Source organism: Hemiscyllium ocellatum (assembly GCF_020745735.1).
Source record: "Hemiscyllium ocellatum isolate sHemOce1 chromosome 27 unlocalized genomic scaffold, sHemOce1.pat.X.cur. SUPER_27_unloc_1, whole genome shotgun sequence".
Taxonomy (NCBI): Eukaryota; Metazoa; Chordata; class Chondrichthyes; order Orectolobiformes; family Hemiscylliidae; genus Hemiscyllium; species Hemiscyllium ocellatum.
Window position 1 is genome coordinate 5,330,440 of NW_026867476.1, and position 21,509 is coordinate 5,351,948.

A 21,509-nucleotide genomic window follows, 5' to 3' on the forward strand; every position below is an offset into this window, starting at 1 on the left:
ATTGCCCTTGCCCCATCGATAACTCTTGACCTGTGGCATGTTCCTATCCCTTTACATCGCTAAATGAAATCTAACTGAATTGTGGTCACTCTCTCCAAAGTGCTCACCTACCACTAAATCAAACACCTGGCCTGGTTCATTACCAAGCACCAGATCCAGTGTGACCTCCCCTCTTGTCGGCCCTTCGACATACTGTGTCAGAAAACCCTCCTGCACACACTGGACAAAAACTGATTCATATGATGTACTAGAGTGAGAGCATTTCCAGTCAATGTTGGGGAAGTTAAAGTCCCCCATAATACCCACCCTGTTCCTTTCGCTCCTACCCAGAATAATTTTGCTAATCCTCTCTTCCATTTCCCTGGAACTCTGCAGAGGCCTGTTTAAAAAAAAACTCCAAGCAGTGTGACCTCTCCTCTCCTGTTTCTAACCTCAACCCACATTACCTCAGTAGACGAGTCCTCATCAAACGTTCTGTCAGCCACCATTTTCCTATCCTTGACTAACAAGGCCACGCCACTTCCTCTTTTAACACCTTCCTGTGACCCTGAAATCCTGTCCCTGTCCTCCCTACTCTCATCCTCCTGTGCATTGCAGCTACACCCGCGGTTCCCATCCCCCTGCTGAGCTGGTTTAAACCCACCCAAATAGCACCAGCAAATTTCCCACCCAGGATATTTCCCACCCTGGTTCAAGTGAAGACTGTCCTGTTTGTACAAGTCCCACCTTCCCCAGAATGAGCCCCAATTATCCAAAAAATCTGAAACCCTTCCTCCTCCACCATCCTTGCAGCCACGGGTTCAGCTGATATCTCTCACTATTCCTTGCCTTGCCTCGGTTGCATGACACTGTGATCATTTGCTATTAATTCTGTGTCTTATGATCCTGCAGCACAGCTCCCCGCCGAAGGAGCAGCGCTGCAGAAGCTAGTGCTTCCAAATACACCTGGGTGGGCGGGGTTTACCATGAGGGGAGGGGGTTTAGCCAGGGGGCGGGTTTTAGCGGGAGGGTGCTGCTCATGGGCGGGGCCTGTCTCGTGTGAGAGTCGCGCGCTAGTAGGCGGTGCGAAGCTCAGCGGGCGGTGCAGCGCGTTGACCCTGGAGACGCGCGGCTTTGTGGGCGATTGCGCATGGGGGCAGGGGGCGTGGTTTTGACTCGCGGGGGGACCGCGGCGAAGGGGCAGGGTTTGATGCGCGAGAGGGAAAAATTTTTGTTTCCAAGACTCGGGACTTTGGCCCGAGGGGCGGGGTTTACGTGTAGCGTTCGGAAGGGGCGTGGCTTACGTGCCGCATTGACGCCGGAGGGGGCGTGGACATCCCGAAGCCGGAAGTGTGCTCGCAGCCTTTTCCTCCGCTGGAGTCTCGGCTGCAGCAAGTAAGGTAAAGCTTTATCAATATTTCCTTTTACAGAGTTTGTATTTAATAACCAGTAATGGCTACTCAATATCATCATAAAGTCTCAAAATGCAATTCATTTCAATCCATTGCAGATAAGCACTAAGGGTTAATTTTCAATGGGATTCAACAGCCTCAGCACTAAAATGGTCTCACAAGGGAACGGCTGTGAATGTTATCACTTGGTGTCCTGTTCACACAGATTCACCGATGCTGAGGCAAACCTTCTTAATTACCTTACAGCATCCTGTTATCACTTGGTGAGCCCAGGTATCCCTATCTTTCTGAGCCTTCTTGCCTGTTTATTTTCTAGTGCAGTAAATGTATTCAATAATTCAGCATTACATTTTAGTCTAAATGTTTAATGACAAGTTTTAAGGCTATAGACTTTATCTCCCAGATGCCCAAACCCTCATTCCTCCCTTTGATTGCACCGCGATCACTGAAAGAGAAGGCTAGTCCAAACGAATGCCCTTCAAGGTGGTCCAGCCATCAACATCCTGTGGAGCGGCACCACCATCTTCGCAGCTCATCTGGTCATATTTATCATCGCCATCGACACATTTGGGTGAGCCATCGGAACGCAAAAGGAGCATCTTCTGGGGCAAATCTATATGACTAAGGGACCTGAAACCTAGCAATTAAATATCTAACAATAGCAATACCTACACAGAGGAAAAGTATTCTAACATAAATAGCTAAATTGATAAGCCAATTGTACCATGAGCCCGATCTGCAGTTTCCCCAACTGGTCCCTTCAGTCATTCTGTCAAGGAATACCTGGATCTCTTCTTGTATCTTTGTAATATTGCCAGTGAGATCGGGAATGCCCATAGTGCATTTATCTTGGACAATGGTGCAGACCTCACCCTCCCGGGCGAGTATATAGTCTAAGGCATCCCGATTCTGCACAGAGTAAAGACACAGGTCTGATAATCCCAGTTTACTCTGTTCCAGAGCCTCTTTAGTCTTATTTCCTCGAATGGTCAGGCCGCAAAAGAGGGAATTGCGGTTCTTTTGACTTGTCACCCCTGCCGATCCTTCCAACCTCAGGGTACTCTGGATTCCCCACCTATCGGGTGTCCTGTATTGTCACCCAGTCCCTTGGGATCCTTCCAGTTAGAGTAAGGTTGGCTAAGACCGACCGTTGCATCCTCCTCAGATGAAGGTTTCATCGACTTGTCCACTGGCCAGTACAAGGTACTGTTGTGGGAACAAGGTCTCCGATAGTGGCCTTAAGAGGGACATCTTTGCCATCCAGGACAAGGAAATTGGTAGCTTTACCTTAGCTGAAGAAATAATAGTCTGGTTTGGTGTATATTAGGGAGAGTTTGTTAAAATAGGTTACTGAAATGTTCCAGCAGGGAGTCTGGTCAGGTCTATAGGAGTAAAGGGTCGACGTTTTGCAAGTGGAGTCACTTGAGCGCTATAAAAAATGGGCCAAGTGACTCAAGCACTCGCACTGTATAGGAGACAATGGTCCTCAGAATGCTGTTGCCATTGGGCTCTCCCTTAGCTCTATTGTACATGGTCTTGGTGACAATATCAGATTCTGAAAAGAGAAAAGGCCTATAAATGCGCAAGGGAAGGGTTCCGTTCCAGATCCATGTGCCGCATAAGGCCTGCTGTACCCCAGCCAGTGTTACACCAGCTGTTTGTATACACAGACCGGAGCTATTGGAAAGTGATATTTCTCTTCACAGGGTCAGCAGTAGGAAGGCTGACAAATAGAATGGAATCAGGGACTGGGACGGGGCAAGTAAGTCATCTCCCGATAGAGAGGAGTAACATACTGCTGCCTCTGGGGCGAAGAGTGTTCTGTGGGCCTGTATAAATCAGTTGTTTGTGGATTGTGGAGTTTCCCCTATCAGGCTTCCCTTTTCTCGAGTCGGCCCGTCCTGCAAAAAGGGAAGGTGTTCCTGGGCGCCCTTAAAATATTTACCATAATAACAGGGTTGATCGTTTTTATCTTCACTAGGCTTGCGTCTGCAGGTAAAATCAAAAAAACATAGTAACGACATGGTAACTCCCACTGATTTCTACTGTCCAGATGGACCATCTGGTCTTTCTGATATAAGAGTCCATTGCAATAATCAATCTTCATCACGTCCCACACGTCAAAGGCGTCTGGTCCGGTGCACTGGATGACATCTCCTCAGCATGGCTGGTGGATAATCTCTGATCATTCCTGGTCGCATCCATACTTCGTGGCTTTCCCCACCAGGATGTTGTACGTGATCAGAAAGGTGAGGAGATAAGCGATCCCCCACATGTCCCTCCTCTTAGTTCATGTATCTGTAATAAGATTAACATTAGAACAACAGCGAAATTCAAAAACCCAAATAGACAGGGTCCACTCCTTTTGTTGGGATTCCAGGATTCTCTCCTCCTCTTCCCCACTTTTGACTGCAGCGGTCAATCAATTTACAATGGTGCAGTTGGACCCAAGCTGAGCGCCCAGCGACTTTGACCACCGTAGGGGTAGGAAGTAAAACCTGGAAGGGGCCATCCCAACGAGGTTGGAGACCTTTGCCAGTCCAGGTTTTGACGAGCACCAATGAACCAGGCTCTACCCGTGACAAGGCTGAAAGGGAGGGAACATCACTGGAGGCCGCACGCTCCTGGGAGTGAAAGGCACACGTGACACTAGTTAGAGCAAGAACATAACCAACCGTTGCTTCGGTCATGTGGTGGAAGTGGACTGAGAAAGGAGCCGAATCGTTCCAAGGGGTACGGAGAGGGTGACCAGAGAGACTCTCTGCTGGAGATAGTCGTGTCTTGCCCACAGACATGGATCCCATCTGGAATAAGGTCACAGGGATTAGCATAACCAGGAGAGGCCAGACTCGGCCATTAATTTGGCAAGTTTCGTCTTGAGTCTGGTTAAAACATTCACCAAGGCCGGCCGCCTGAGGATAAGCACCATGCAGTTGCCGACAAATACAAAGCTGGGAACAGAGTTCTCCGTTAATATTACCTACAAAGTGTGGTCCATTGTCCGAGCTAATGCACGCAGGTATACTGAAGGAATTATTTCCTTAAATAAAATCTTCACCACAGTCTCAGCAGTCGCATTAGGAGGAGGGTAGGCTTCAGTCCACTTCGAAAAGACATCGATAATAAGCACAACATATTTATAGCAACTCAACTCATTTCTACAACTCGATGAAGTCCAGTTGAAGTGTCTCCAAGGGACCCTCCAGCAAGGGAGTTCTCGTAGAGATACTTGAACTAAGAGGTGGGGGATCGCCTACCCGCTGACCTGTATGATCACGTACAACATTCTGATCGGGAAAGCCACTGACTGAGTATCGATGCGATCTGGAACGATCTGAGATTATCCTGATGTCATCTGGTGCACCAGACCAGACGCTTTCAACGTGGAGTCGCTTGAGCGATGGCGTGAGCTGCCAGAGGAAGTGGTGGGTGCTGGTAAGATGACAAGTTACAAGGCTCCTGGACGGGCATCTGAATATAAAGGGTTCAGATGGGTCAGGGCCAAGTGATGGCAAATGCGACTGGAGTCATCGAGATGTACAGCACGGAAATAGACCCTGCGATCCAACTCGTCCTTGCTAACAAGATAGCCAACCCAATTTAGTCCCAGCTGCCAGCACCCGGCCCATATAGGGGCCAAGTGATGGCAAACGTGACTAGATTAATTTAGGATATCTGGGCAGGTTGGGCCAAAGGGTCTGTTTCCGTGCTGTGTGATTCTAATTGTCTTCAGTGAAAGCAGAAGTGTGGTTGTGAAGACTGGACTTTCAGAGCATGTTTTGCCCTGACTGGGAGCAGAAGAGTTTGACTGAAGTGTATTGGTGTTGATGCCTTGATGTCACATTTTGCTCCCACCTTCCTGGGGTCGTTAACCATTTTGTGTCTGGTCCTTCCTCAAGAAGCTGCATTGCAGGTTCACCCTGAATTGACACTTTTTTTTGGTTCCCAAAATCAGACCTGCTCACTCTCAGCAGGATCCCAGTGTTGTGAAAGATATTAACTTTCAGGTGGAGTTATCCAAAATTCAGAGAGATGTCAGTCTTGATGTTTTTGCTTTTTTTGTCCCTGTAAGATCCTGAATCAGCACCTTCAGGGGAATTGGTTAGAGTGGAGTGAGAACAGAGAGGAAGGGAGAGTGGGATGGTGCTTTCAATTTTGTGGAACAACAAAAGAATATTCCACAGCAAGTAGAATTGCTTGTTCTAAAATTCTACCCTGCACTGATAGTGATGACTTTTGTAAGCTCTTTTTGCAGAGTATTTGAAAATCTGAAGACTGAAGTTTCAAAATCAACGGATGAAGGGCTTAAGCCTGAAACATTGACTATCCTGCTCCTCGGATGCTGCCTGACCTGCTGTGCTTTTCCAGCGCCACATTTTTTGACTGACTCTCCAGCATCTGCAGTCCTCACTTTAATGTCAATGTCTGACAGTCACTCAATCCATCGGGACAGCAACTGTTTTTGACTGTGATTTCTGTGAGAGGGATGAACGCTTTTTGGTTCCTGTCTGAGTATGTTTTCAGCATCAGTGGGACTGGACGAGAGACCCTACTGTTGGAGCTCACTGTGTGTGGAGCCTGAAACAGTTATACAGCCTGGGAAGGGGATTTCACGGAAGGGAGGGACTCTGCGCGTGTTTGTGTGCAGCTGAAGCTGTGGTCATGGAGAAACCAGAGGAATCCCGCCCTGTGGAGGAACCGTGGAAGTGTGGGGACTGTGGGAAAGGCTTCCGTGTCCCGTCTGCCCTGGAGACTCATCAGCGCAGTCACACCGGGGAGAAGCCATTCCCCTCCACCGACTGCGGGAAGGCCTTCAGACATTCCTCCCACCTGCTGGCCCACCAGCAGGACCACACGGAGGAAAAGGCCCTTCAGTTGCCCCGAGTGCGGGAAGGCCTTCAGCGATTCCTCCACCCTGCGGAGCCACCAGCATGTCCACACGGGGGAGAGGCCATTCACCTGCTCTCAGTACGGGAAGGGCTTCACCTACTCCTTCAACCTCCAGACCCACCAGCGGGTCCACACCGGTGAGAGGCCCTTCAGCTGCACAGAGTGCGGGAAGGCATTTACCCAGGCCTCCACCCTGCTGAGGCACCAGCGTGTCCACACGGGGAAGAGGCCGTTCACCTGCTCTCAGTGCGGGAAGGGCTTTAGGTATTCCTCCCACCTGCTGACCCACTGGCGGGTCCACACGGGGGAGAGGCCCTTCGGTTGCCCCGAGTGAGGGAAGGCCTTCAGCACATCTTCCTCCCTACTGAGGCACCAGCGGATCCACACCGGGGAGAGGCCCTTCATCTGCTCTCAGTGCGGGAAGGGCTTCACCTACTCCTCCCACCTGTGGAAGCACCAGCGAGTTCACGTGCCTTCACAGGGGGATTGAAGGAGTGACGGCCGAGTCCCATTATTGATTGGAATATCAACCCGGTTCCGGGGACTCCCGGGTTTGAATCCCGCCACGACAGATGGCAGAATTGGTATACGGTCAGAAATGTGGAGTTTGGAATCTAACGATGAGACCGTTTCAGGGAGGGGGTGGTGCGGGGGAGAAAGCCCCCATCTGATTCACTCTCTCCCTTGTTAGGGAAGGGAACCGCCATTGTGGGAGAGGATACACTCAGTTGTTCCAGCTGCATCCTTTACCCGGTCTGGCCTACACGTGACTCCAGACCCACAGCAGTCTGGTTGACTCTACACTACCCTCCCCCCACTGGCAAAGGAGCGGGGAGAAACTTACTTGGAGACAGGGTATGGGTTGAAATTGCTGAGTGAGGCAATACTTCCTCTGGGTTACGGCTGTACTAAGGATCCAATTACAAAGGGACAACTTGGTGCTGGCCAATAGTAAAGACAGTGAGGTGAGGAGGGGGACAAGGGAGGTGTGGTGTGTGCACTTTCACCTTGAGCTGTTCAAAAAGCAACTACTTTTTTTCTGCCTTTTTGCTGGTGGGATCTGAAGCTGTAACAAAGTTGGGTTGCAATAAAGGTTACCTGAACTTACTACCGGGCTCAGACTCTCATTGAAAGCTTTGAGCTCCAAGAGGTTTTTGTTTTAAAGCTGCTCATTTCTTTCAGCCTCCTGCACTAAGTTTAGAACATAGAACAATCCAGCTCAGAACAGGCCCTTTGGCCCTCGATATTGCGCCGACCTGTGAACTATTCTCAGCTTGTTCCCCGACACTATCCCAAAATCATCCATGCGCTTATCTAAGGATTGTTTAAATCTCCCTAATGTGGCTGAGTTGACCACCTTAGCAGGTAGGGCATTCCACGCCCTTACCACGCTCTGTGTGAAGAACTTGCATCTGACATCTGTCTTAAAGCTATCACCCCTCAATTTGTAGTTATGCCCTCTCTTGAATCAGGGCACAACATTTGCAATCCTCCAGTCCTCAGGTACTAAACCCGTCGACAATGACGACTCAAATATCAAAGCCAAAGGCTCTGCTATCTCCTCCCTAGCTTCCCAGAGAATCCTCGGATAAATCCCATCCAGCCCAGGGGACTTTTCTACTTTCACTCCTTCTCGAATTGATAACACCTGTGTGTAACTAATCTTGATAGTTTTGAGTCTAATATCTCGAACCTCATTCTTTTCCTGAGTGAACACCGATGAGAAATGTTCATTTAGCACCTCTCCGATCTCTACAGTGTCCACACTCCACTTCCTACTTCTGTCTTTGACTGGCCCTATTCCTACCCTAATCAACCTTTTATTCCTCACATGCCAATGGGAAGCTTTAGGGTTCTCCTTTATTCGATTTGCTCAAGACTGCTCGTGTCCTCTCTTTGCACTTCTTAACTCTCTCTTTAAGTCCTTCCTCGGTGATCGGAAATTCTCTATTGCCTCATCTGTACCATCTTGCCTCATCAACACATAAGCCTCATGGAACAGCATCATAAGACACAGAACTTATGTCAAAACATCAGTGTCATGCAACTGATAGAATATATTGAACAAACTTAGATAGTCTTCATCTCTTAGAATGGGTGTGGGCTTTGGTTCATTAATATGTAACAATGTTCTTGAGATGACTTAAGGTTTTATAAAAAAAAATATCTCCGCTCAGACAATGCATTAAAGGTGTGAGATTTGAACCTGTCAGTATTCCAATCTTGAATCAGACTGGTTCTGTTTCCAAAGTCGGAATTTGTAAAATATTAGATGCATTGACTGCCTGAAGATTGTGCGCTTTTTGAACAAAATTGAATGTATCTGCAAATATAATTCTGCCAATACAATTTCAACCCATAGAGTAGCGTATGTATGTGCATAAGAGCATGAGAGAGTGTGCATGTGAGTTTGTGTGTGAGTGTGCGCAGAAGTGTGCGTGTGCATGCTTGGGAAAGGGAAGTGTGATGGAGTATGAGGCTGCGAGTGTGAGAGAGTGTTGAGGGGTGTGTGTTTGTCTGTCTGAGAGATAGAGTATGTGTGTGAGAGAGAGGCTTAATAAAAGCAAGGGGTTGCATTTTTGCTAAAACAAGGACTTGTACAGATAATGAACAGGGCCATGAGTCGTGTTAGAGAACAGACAGACATGGGGAAGGTGGGGGGTGGTGGTGTTCAGGTACATAGTTCTTTGCAAGTTGCATCACTGCTCGACAGGGTGGTTAAGAAGGTATTTCGCAACATTGCCTTCATTGTTCACACCATTGAGTATAGGGGTTGGGACATCATATTGAGGTTGTACAGGATGTTGGTGAGGCCACTTTCAGAGTACTGAGTACAGTTCTGGTGGCCCTGTAATAGGAGAATACTATCAGAGAGGGTTTAATAAAGATTTACCAGGATGTTGTAAGGACTGGAGGGTTTGAGTTATAAGGAGACTTTATTCACTGGAGTACAGGATGTTGGGGGGGTGACCTCATTGAGATTGATAAAATCATGAGGAGTGGAGGTAAGTGAATAGAAAATGGCTCTTGTTTAGCGTAGGGGAACTCAAAACTCGGGGGACATTTGTTTTAATGTGAGGAGAGAGATTTAAAAGGAACCGGAGGGGCAACATTTTGAAGGAGGGTGATTTGTATGTGGAATGAACTTGCTGAGGATGTGGTAGATGCAGGTACAGTGACAACATTGAAACAGCATTTGGATGGGTACATGAATAGAAAGGTTTAGAGGAATATGAGCCAAATGCAGGCAAGTGGGACTAGATTAGTTTGCAATCCTGGTCGGCATGGACGAATTGGACCGAAGTATCTGTTTCTGTGCTGTATACCTCTATTGAAACCAGGAGAATTCTGAAAGGGGCTTGACAGGATAGATGCAGATAAAATGCCCCTTTGTGGGGAGGGTCTCGAATTCCGACAATGTGGAAGCAGGCCATTCAGCCCATCTATTTCACTCTGGCCCTCTGAACAGTATCCCGCCCATACCCAACCCTTACTCCGTATTTCCCATGGCCAATCCACCCTAACCTGTACATCCCTGGTCACTATGGGTAACTTAGCACGTCCAATTCTCCCTAACCTACACTCTAATCTGTAAATTACCTTCTCAAGAATGTAATTTAAATGCAGAGCTTTTCTAAGAAAAATGTCAGTTTGACTCAACATTGGGACACAGACAGAATTCACAACTATTGTCTCTGCTTATAAATAGGGCAACGTCTCTTCGAAATGTAGATTCATTTAGATATAACTGCGTCACTTTACATATTAAGATATCCCTTTAAAATATAATCTCACCAAGCGCGAGGTGGCTGTTGCTTGGTGACGGTGAGGCTCCCCGGCCCCGCCCATCCCCCCGTGCAGACGTCACGCGGGGGTGAAGGCGGTTGGGAGGAGAAGTCGCTCGAGCGGGGAAGCGGCGGCCGTTAGGAAAATGGCGCCGTGCGGCCCGGGGCAGACCCCCGTCACTGGTCACCGCCGCCTTCCTGGCGCAGCTGCTGTGTCACGGCCACACCGGCCGGCTGTACAGCAGGCAGGAGCCGGTGACCGTTCTGGAGGCGGATGGGGTTAAGGGCCTGCTTGGGAACTGGTCGGCCGCCTGGGTGGTGGAGTTCTACTGGTCGTGGGGCGGCCCCTGTGTCAACTATGGGGCCACCTGGAAGGTACTGGGCCCGGGAGGTGAAAGGTGAGGCAGGTTGTGGGGGGGACGGAGGGGAAGGAATGTGGGGCCTGTCCTGTCATAGTCACATTTTACACTCGCTTTCCATCTGCTTTTACTGGCGCTTGTGCTTTTTACCCTCACTCTTTTATTAATCCTTGTGCTGTTTACTCTTGCTATTACTTGTGCAATTCCCTAGGGTAGTGTGGAAATACTAGTGAAGGAGATTATGCCCCAGCATGTATATGTTCCTCAGTCATTGAAGGGGTAGGATCCTGTTGAGAATGGTTAGTAAAGTATGTTGTGTACTAAGCCTTGTTAACAAGGACATACAGTAGTTTGTAATTTGTCAAAGTATGCTGCTCATAGAGTTGTACAGACCCTTTGGTCCAACCTGTCCATGCTGACCAGATATCCAAAATTAATGTTGACAGTGTAGTGCTGGAAAAACACAGCAGCTCAGGCAGCATCCGAGGAACAGGAGAATCGATGTTTCCGGCATAAGCCCTTCATCAGGCGAGCGTATGCCCGAAAGGAATCAAAAGATTCCTAATGAAGTGCATATGCCCGAAAAGTCGATTCTCCTGCTCTTCGGGTGTTGCCTGACCTGCTGTGCTTTTACAGCACTATGCTCTCGCCTCTGATTTCCAGCATCTGCAGTCCTCACTTTCTCCTAGTTGGTTTCAACATTACTGCGAAGCCTCTTCCATGGATGCCTACCTGAAAAAGTCGTCCTCCTCTGTCTACAAAGATCTGAGTCCCTCTCTCACAGTACACCTCCCAAGTCCTCTCCTCTGCCCAGAATTTCTTCAGCCATGTCCTCAAGCAATTTGACTACCACAGCTATACCTCCTTTCTCATTGCTGGCTACAGAACCATCTGATCCCACGTGGACTCCGGATCACATTCAGACCAACCCAGTTTGGACCTGAACAGGATACCCAGTACACACTACAAATCCGAAACTTCAACAACGATTCTCTTTCTGGATCCTCCACTCCACACTATCAGCCATCTATTTTACCTGCAGTCAGTCCTGCCCAAGCTCAGAGCCTCACTTTTCCCTGAACTGCAACCCAGATTCTACATCCTCAGAAAAGATTCCTGTTGAAGGGCTTATGCCCAAAATGTCAATTCTCGTGCTCCTCGGATGCTGCCTGACCTGCTGTACTGTTCCAACACTCTCCACTCTGATCTCCAGCATCTGCAGTCCTCACTTTCTCCGAGATATCCCAAATTAATCTAGTCCCATTTGCCAGCACTTGGCTCATATCCCTCTAAACCCTTCCTATTCATATACCCATCCAGATACAATTACAACATTTAAAAGGTATCAGCCTCCACCACTTCCTCTGGCAGCTCCTTCCATACACGCACCACACTCTGCATGGAAACGTTGCCCCTTAGGTACCTTTTACATCTTTCTGCTCTCAACCTAAACCTATGCCCTCTAGTTCTGAACTTCATCCCTACACTGGGGAAAGCACAGAGATTGAGCAGCCAGACAAAATGCCAAAACAATAAAATGTCAAGCCATGTGGGGAAAAAAAAATTGTGGCTCTACCCTTTTTTCTCCTCTTGGTATTTGGACACTTAAAATCTGTCAGTCACACTAGAATTGCCACAGAGCATATTGCAGGGTGTTCAGTGGTGTCACCAAAACATTGGGCATGTTCTTTGCTGTTGGCAGAAAAGATACAAGATCTTCTTTTGATGGACCGATAAGGAGCACTGGAGGACCTGAAGGTGACTTGTCCTCTTGCTAATCAGAGCTCCCCTACTGTCTGAAAGCAGAAGCTGGACCTTGACCTTCTGAAGCTGCTGCTGCTCCACTCTCTCAATGACGATTGAGCTTCAGCCCGGACTGCAACTTCCTTCCTTTGTCTAACATCTGTGAGTACAACACTCTTTTCTCACCCCTTTTTTCTATTTAATTTTCATTCTGGGGTTTAATTGTTGACTTGCAGCAACCGAAAGGAGAGGGAACAAATCCAGGGAAGGGGCAGACTCGGGAAATGTTGGTCCAGGTCTGTGTCTCAATTGGCAAAATTGACCGGCAGGAGGCTGGAAGAATGCAGCAAGCCAGGCAGCTTCAGGAGGTGGAGAAGTTGACGTTTCAGGTGTAATCCTTGTTCCAGACTGGTGATGGGTGTAGGAGAAGATGCAGAACAAGGTTGTGTTGGGGGCAGGGTGGTGAAGTGGAGATAGTTGGAGACAGGTAGAGGGTACAACCTGGTTGATCAGTGGGTGGAAGGAATCTGGTTGGTGGCAAGGAGGAGTGGAATGGGAGGGACTGGGAAGGGAGTCGGGGATGGAAAGGGAGGTTATTTGAAATTGGAAAACGCAATGTTGAGGCTTCCGGGCTGTTGGCTGCCCAGGTGGAAGATGAGGTGTTGTTCCTTTAATTTACGGTTTGGTTCATTGTGGCAATGCAGGAGGCCTAAGGTGATTTAGTCAGAAAGGGAGTGGGAAGGGGAATTAAAATGGGTGGTGACAGGGAGGTCCATTCAGACTCTGCGGCTTCAGCTGTGGACCATTCCTCAAATTTACATTTGGTCTCCTCAATGTAGAGAAGACCACAATTGGCAAACACGTGACGAATACAGTACCGCAATGTGAAGTTATAGCCTTTGCTGTGGGAAAAAAAACAGAAAGGAGGTGCATTGTTTAAATGGTGACATATTGGGATGTGGAGAAGGTGAGGTCTGCAGATACTAGAGATCAGAGTAGCAAAGTGTGGTGCTGGAAAAGCACAGCAGGTCAGGCAGCATCCGAGGAGGAGGACAGTCCACATTTTGGGCATGAGCCCTTCATCAGGAATGATGTATGGATGTACAAAGGGGGCTCAGCATCCAGTGAACGCCAGTTGTCAGAAGTTGCAGCAAGCAACGAGCAAAGCAAGAGGTATCTTAGCAAGAGGAATTGAGTTCAGAATTGGGGGTGTCTCCCTGCAGTTAGGGGCTCATTGAATATATTCAAGGCTAGGTTCACCTGATCTTTGAACAACAAAGAAGTGGATGTTTATGGGGGAAAAGCAGAAAATGGTTTTAAGATCAGTACAGAACAGTTACAGAGTCATACAACACAGAAACAGACCCTTCAGTCCAACTACTCCATGCTGACTATGTTCTGAAACTAAACTAGTCTCACCTAGATTGGCCCATATCCCTCAGAACCTTTCCTATTCATGTACTTATCCAAATGCCTTTTAAACATTGTAACTGTACCTGCATCCACCAATTCCTCTGGACATTCATTCCACACAAACCACTTTGTTAAAAAAATCATGCCCCTCATTACTTTTCAAACCTCTCTCCTCTCACCTTCAAAATTTGCTCTCTTGAAACCCCCACCCAAGGGAAAGGACCCCTGCCTTTCATCTCATCTATCCCCTTCATGATTTTTATAAACCTCTGTAAGGTCACTTCTCAATCTCCTGTGGTCCAGTGAAAATGAGTGTGGTGCTGGAAAAAATACAGAAGGTCAGGCAGCATCCGAGCAGCAGGAAAATCTACGTTTTGTGCATAAGCTCTGATGAAGGACTTATGCCTGAACCGTCGATTTTTCTGCTTTTCAGATGCTGCCTGTCCTGTGCTTTTCTAGCACTGCACTCTGGACTCTGATATCCAGCATCTGCAGCCCTCACTTTCTTCCAGTGAAAACGTCTCAGCCTATCCACCGAGATGGAGGTAGATTCATATCCAGTTATGATCTGTTCAATGCTGGTCCAAGCGCGAAAGACCACATGGCCTACTCCTGCTCCCAATTCTGACACTGTGTCCAGGATATCAACAGACCACAAGAGATAGGAGCAGAAATAATGCCATTCTGCCCATCAGCTCTGCTCCAACATTTAATCATGGCTGATGAGTTTCTCAAGCCCATTCTTCCACTTTCTCCCTGTAACGCTCAATCCCCTTGATACTCGAGAACCGATCTGTCGCAGTCTTAAATTTTCTCAGTGACTTGTCTTCCACAGCCTTCTGTGGCAATGAATTCCATAGATTCACCGCTCTCTGGCTGATGAAGTTTCTCCTTGCCTCTATTCTGAAAGGTTTTCCCTTTACTCGAAGGCTGTGCCATCGAGTCCTAGTCTCTCATACCAGTGGAAACATCTTCCCAATGTCCACTCTGGCCAGGCTGTTCAGTATTCTGTATGTTTGTTAGATCCTCCTGAGTGTGGGCTTGTTCAGTGGAATGATCCAGACCCTTCAGGATGAGGTTCAGCAAAGTAAAAATTGAGGGAGTGTGTGTGGGATGGAGATTTTCAGCTTCTCAGGAATAAGAGAGGAAAGAGAGTTCACTATGAATTATAATTTATCAGGTAGGCCGATGGGCCGAGGAATGGTAGATGGAGTTTAATTTAGAGAAATGTGAGATGTTGCATTTTGGAAAGGCAAATTGGGACAGGATGTATGCACTAAATGGTCAGGTCCTGGGGAGTGTTCCTGAACCAAGAGACAGGAAGTGTAGGTTCCTTTCCTTGAGAGTGGAGTCACAAGTAGAGATGGTAGTGAAGAATGTGTTTGGTATGCTTTCCTCTATTGGCCAGTGGATTGAGTATAGGAGTTGGGAGGTTATGCTGAGGCAGTAGAAGAGGTCATTTTTGGAATACTGTACACAGTTCTGGTCTCTCTACTATAGGAAAGATGTGAAACTTTTGAAAGGATTTTGAAAAGAGTTACAAGGCTGTTGCCAGAGTTGGTGAGTTTGAACTACAGGGAGAGGCTGAGTAGGCCAGGAATGTTTTCCCTGGAGCATTAAAGGCTGAGGTGACCTTAGAAGTTTCTCAGGGGCATGGATAGGGTGAATAGCCAAGGTTTGTTCCCAGGGTAGGGGAGTCCAGAACAAGAGGGGCATAGGTTTAAGGTGGGTGAGGAAAGGGACCTGAGAGGCAGTTTTTTTTCATGCAGAGGGTGGTGCATGTATGGAACAAATGAACAGGGGAAGTGGAGGAGGCTGGTACAATTACAACATTTAAAAGGCATCTGGCTGAGTACATGAATAGAAAGGGTTTAGAGGGATGTGGTCCAAATGCTAGCAAATGAGACGAAATTAATTTAGGATATCTGTTCGCTATGGACGAGATGGACGGAAGGGTCTGTTTCCATGCTGTATGATTCTAATCGTCTTCGGTGAAAGCAGAAATGTGGTTATGAAGAATGGACTTTTTTGCCCTTACTGGGAGCAGAAGTTGCAGTAAAATCTTTCAATTGTGAGACTGCAACTGAGTACATCTGGGATCTTGGTGGGAGATGGGAATTCATTGCACTGTGGAATGCAGCCCTATCCTATCTACACATTTCTGCTGGTGGGTGAGACCAGGTCTCAAGATTAGGGGGAGTAGATTTAGGACAGACATTAGGAGGAACCACTATTCCCAGAGAGTCATGAATCTATGGAATTGTTTGCCCATGGAAGCAGTAGAGGCAGCTTCATTAAGTATATTGAAGACACGGTTGGATAGGTTTTGCATGGTCGGGGACTTAAGGGTAGTTGGGACAATGCAGGGAGGAGAAGCTGAGATGATGGATAAATCAGCCATGATCTTAATAAATGGCGGAGCGGACTGGACTGGGGTTCGCTGTCAGCTTGAATGAGAATGTTGGGCATTTGCTGAACTCCTTGAATTCAGAGGTGCAAAGCTGGAGAATATGATAGGGATAGCGAGGGACAAGACTATGAGCAAAGATTGGCATTTTATAAAGGATCTGTTACATCATCAGGGGCCTGTGTGGGTCAACAATCATTGATTAAATGAATTTTGTGTGAAGAAGGTGAGAACCAACTGTGAGTTGGAATGAAATGAGGTCATTGGGCCTGAAACTTGACTGAACTGTCTGCCTATTGATGCTGCCCGACCTACTGAGGTGGTCAAGCAACTTCTGTTTTTGTTTCTGTTTCAGATTTCCAGCATCCACAGTTATTTGTTGCTTGTTTAGTAATCTGGATGTTATCAGATTTACGGGGAATAGAATGTTTCAGGCCTTCAGGAGTGTGACAGAAGAATCAAACTCAAGAGGTGACAAATGCATGGATGTAATTTTCAGAAGCATATGAACTGAGGTGGGGCAGGGTCAGAAATTATTCCTGAAATTTGAAATGGTGGTCACAATGAAAGTGTGGAAGCTCATCTGAGAGGTAAATCATTTACCAAGCTTTCAAGTGGCTAGTTCAACTTCACACATTTGACATGAAGATAGATGGAACTGGTGGCTGGAGAGTGGTGTTTGCTGTTTGGTTTGGACATAATTGATTTGAACTTCTCATTATTTAATTGTGCAAAATTTATGTAAAACGTCTTGTATTAATTATACCTAAAATCTCTCCCATTTCTCACTCTGCCTGTCTCTGTCCCCCTCACTGCCTTTCCCCCTTCAGGGATGAGACTCATGTGTAAGTTCAGACCAGGAAGTGAGGTTTCTTCATTGAAGAACATCATTGGATCAGTGACAATCCATTCATGTTTGTGATCACTATTTCCGAGTTTTGACCCCATAAATGATCAAAATAATTCAGGTCTCTATAGTTTTCTGATTTCTCAATCACTCTTTTTCTTCTGCTTCAGATCAGTTATATAAAGTGGGAATCAGTTTAGCTCAGTTGGCAGGATTGTTGGTTTGCAGAGCAGTGTGATGCCAACCTGCAGGTGTGTCAGGAAGTGAAATGCATCAATGAATCGCTGCCCACATTGAGAGCAGGAGAACTGCCTCTTTCCGGTGTGAATGCATCTGACGTTTGCCAGCTCCAATGGGGAATGGAATCCTTTCTCACAATCCCCACATTTCCATGGTTTCCTCGAGGTGGAGTGGGGTGCAGTGTTGCTCTAGGCTTTGGGAATTACAGACAGAACAGGTGCACAGTCACTGCCCACGGTTAGTGGTGAGATGTTGATCCCCCAATCTGAGTAAATGGTTGAAGCACTTTTCACTTTCAGCGCACTGAATCTCCCTCACTTGGGTGTCTCAGTATTCTTCCTGCCACACCAGTGTCCAAAATCTGTCAAGCAGACAAAAGCAAACATTTCTTCTCGATTTGAATGACTGCTGATATTCGAGTCCCAATGAATCAAGTGGCTCTGTTGGAAGTTGATGGAGCAATTGTTTTCAGATTTCTTTCCTCATGTCTTCCTGCAAAATAAAATCACAAACGAAGTGATTACTGTCAGTATAGTTAAATAGACATAGGTGTCAATTCCTGTAGATTGCCAGATGCCTGCTGATCACATTAACCAGGACACACTCCAGTTGCTACAAGTAAACAGAGCTCTCCCCTCCCCACCCACCTCTCCCAGGATGAGAAATGGAAAGGGGGAGTCATTGCTTTGTTTCCAGACATCGCCAGAGGGAGAGAGCTTCACTCTGAAACTGACAGGGCTACTTCCACATTGTGATGAGCCCCCATTGCACCTGCACTGCCCTGCAGCTGAGGTACGTGGGGAGGGGAGGACACTTTGCAGACTCCCTCACTCTCCTTTAAGTCAATGGGGTTTGAGTTCAAGCAAAGCATGGGGTTTCATTTTAGCTTCACACTCACAGAAAACCCCCTCCTCTGTGACTCCAATACTTTTCCTTCCCTCAACTCCATGGAAATCATGAGAGTCCAGAATTGGAGTTGCTACCATATCTGCTGGAGGGGGTTTGGGAGAAACAGTTTATTTTATGAACCATTTGAGTTCAACCCCCATCCTTGCCATTCAAATACTAATTTTACACAGAGGGTGGTTCATGTATGGAAGGATCTTCCTGAGGAAGTGGAAGATGTGAGTACAATTAAAAGACATTTGAATAAGTACATGAATAGGAAAGGTTTGCAGGTTTATAGGCCAGGAACAGGCAGGAGAGATTGGTTTAATTTGTGATTATGGTTGGTATGGACTGGTTGGACCAAAGGTCTGTTTACATGTTGTATGACTTTGTGGTATGTTCATAGTTCTTGAAAGTGAAGTTGCAGGTAGGCAGGATAGTGAAGATGATGTTTGGTACACTTCACAGGACATTGGTTAGAACACTTCGATGCAATTCTGGTATGAGAGATCTCACCCTGACACGCCAACCACCAGAGATTGTGACTAAAATTGACTGGGACAGAGAATAAAATCATAAAATCCCTGCAGTGCAGAAAGAGGCCATTTGGCCCATTGAATGCATTGGATTTGGGGTTGGGAGGAGAAAGTGAGGACTGCAGATGTTGGAGATCAGAGCTGAAAAAAATGTGTTGCTGAAAAAGCGCAGCAGGTCAGGCAGCATCCAAGGAACAGGATAATTGATGGTTCAGGCATAAGCCCTTCTTCAGAGCATAAGAAGAAGGGCTTATGCCCGAAACGTCGATTATCTTGCTCCTTGGATGCTGCCTGACCTGCTGCGCTTTTCCAGCAACACATTTTTCAGCTTTGGGGTTGGGAGGTCATGTTGTGGCTGTATAGGATGTGAGTTCGGCCACTTTTGGAATATTGAGTGCAATTCTGTTCTTCTTCCTATCGGAAAGATGTTGTGAAATGTGAAAGAGTTCAGAAAAGATTTACATGAATGTTGCCAGGGTTGAAGGATTTGAGCTATTGGGAGAGGTTGAATAGGCTGGAGCTCCTGTCCCTGGAGGGTCTGAGGATGAGGGGGTGACTACATAGAGGTCTATAAAATCATTAGGGGCATGGATAGGATAAATAGAAAAAGTATATTCCTTGGGGTGGAGGAGTCCAGAACTAGAGGGCATAAGTTTAGGTTGAGAGGGGAATGATATATAAAAGAGACCTAAGGGGCAACTTTTTAAACATGAGGTTGGTGCGTGTTTGGAATGAGCCATCCGAGGAAGTGGTAGAATTGTATCATTTAAAAGACATAGGGATAGGTATTTGAATAGGAAGGGTTGAGATGGATATGGGCCAAGTGTTGGCAAATGGGACTAGATTAGGTTGGGATATCTGGTCAGTATGGACGAGTTGGACCGAAGAGTGTGTTTCCATGCTATACATCTCTATGATTCTGTGATATAAGTTAACTCCTCAGCTTTCGATGTTCCACGGAAAACAGCTCCATCCTATTCAGCCACTCCTTTTACCACAAATTCTGGAATCCTGGTGACATCCTTATCAATCTTTTCTGCACCTTTCAAGTTTCACAACATCTTTCCTATCCTACAGCAGGGAGACCAGAATAGAATGCTGTATTTCAGCTGCAACATGACCTCCCAACTTCTCTGTCCAATGCATTCAATGGGCTTAGTGGCCTCTTTCTGCATTGCAGGGATTTTATGATTTTATCCTGTGTCCCATCAATTTTAGTCACTCTGTCTGGTGTATGGTGCTTCAGGATGGGATCACTGGTACCAGAATTGCACGCCCATTCCTCCCTCCTCCCGAACCCCAATACTCCATGTCCTGGACAGCTACAATATGACCTCCCAACTCCTATACTCAATGCACTGCCCTATAAAGCCAAGTGTGCCAAACATCTTCACTCTCCTGCCTACCTGCGACTCCACTTTCAAAAAACTATAAATCTGTCATAGTCATACAGCATGGAAACAGACCTTCAGTCCAACCAGTCTATGCCAACCATAATCCTAAATTAAACTAGTCTCTCCTGCATCCTCCAAACCTTTCCTATTCATGTACTTATCCAAATGTCTTTTAATTGTACCTGCATCCACCACTCCCTCAGGAAGTTCATTCAGTATTTGAATAACAAGGATGAGGTTGAATTGAAATGGTTCATGAAAATAAACAAATCGCAATTTCCATGGAGGGTGGAGTAAAGTGTTGGATCACGGAGGAGGAGGATTTTTATAAAAGTGAAGTGAAAATGAAAACCACGTGTTTTGCATGAACTCAACCCGCATTCACTTGGAGAATGAAGGGAGTTTGTAAAGAGTCCTTCCCTCACTATGTGCCTCAGCGGCAGGACAGCGCAGGCCCATTGTCCGCCCCGCCCCAATTGTGGACGTCACAACGCGGAAGTAACTCTGAAACTGACAGGGTGAAACTCCCTCCCTCCAGGCAACATGTGGGAGCAAAGCAATGTCTCTCCCTTTCCATTCCTCATCCTGGGAGGGAGAGGGAGACACTTTATTTATAGAACTCTGGACGAGCTGACCAAGGCCCTCGAGTCCTTCGAAAAGAATAAAACTCCCGGAAGCGATGGCTTACCGGTCGAGCTCTATTCCGCTCTGTGGGACTTGATCGGCCAGGACCTGCTGGAGGTGTATGTCAGTATGCTTCGGGCAGGTACCATGAGCGAATCCAGGAGGAAAGGCATCATCACCCTCATCTATAAGCGGAAGGGGGAGAGGGAGGAACTCAAAAATTGGAGACCGATCACACTGTTGAATGCAGATTACAAAATCCTGTCAAAGGTAATTGCCAACCAGGTCAGGTCTGCTCTGGGGTCGGTGATTCACCCTGACCAAACCTGTGCTGTGCCAGGCAGGAAGATCGCTGAGAGTCTCGCACTCCTCAGGGATACGATCGCCTACGTGCAGGACAGAGGGTTGGACGCCTACCTGATCAGCCTGGACCAGGAGAAAGCCTTTGACAGGATATCACACATGTATATGAGAGATGTTCTCTCCAAAATGGGCTTTGGGGAGGGAATCTGCAATTGGACCAGACTGCTCTACACCAACATCGTCAGTGCAGTCTCAATCAATGGGTGGGAATCAGATAGCTTCCCAGTCAGATCTGGAGTCAGGCAGGGCTGCCCTCTCTCTCCAGCCTTGTTTGTGTGCTGCATAGAGCCATTTGCCGAGTCCATCAGGAAGGATGCGAGCCTGAGAGGGGTGACTATTCCGGGCAGCGGGGGTCTGCAGGTTAAGGCCTCCCTGTACATGGATGACGTCGCCGTCTTCTGCTCGGATCCGCTGTCCGTGCGCAGACTCATGTGCATTTGTGACCAGTTCGAACAGGCCTCGGGGGCCAAGGTAAACCGAGGCAAGAGCGAGGCCATGCTCTTCGGGAACTGGGCTGACCAATCCTCGATCCCCTTCACCGTCAGGACCGACCACCTGAAGGTGCTGGGTATTTGGTTCGGGGGGGGCTGGGGCGTGCGCCAAGTCTTGGGAGGAGCGTATCAGTAAAG

The 21,509-nt window shown here is 47.3% G+C and overlaps 1 long non-coding RNA gene and 1 pseudogene across 1 annotated transcript; both read left to right on the plus strand.

The window, feature by feature from the left end:
• The first annotated feature begins 1,309 nt into the window (after window positions 1-1,309).
• LOC132807105 (gastrula zinc finger protein XlCGF49.1-like) lies at window positions 1,310-7,388 on the plus strand (annotated as a pseudogene).
• A 2,703-nt stretch (window positions 7,389-10,091) lies between these two features.
• LOC132807109 (uncharacterized) lies at window positions 10,092-16,970 on the plus strand. Its single transcript, XR_009641927.1, has 3 exons — window positions 10,092-10,464; window positions 12,128-12,330; window positions 16,344-16,970. It is a non-coding gene; the product is annotated as an uncharacterized LOC132807109 (long non-coding RNA).
• The last annotated feature ends 4,539 nt before the right edge of the window (window positions 16,971-21,509 follow it).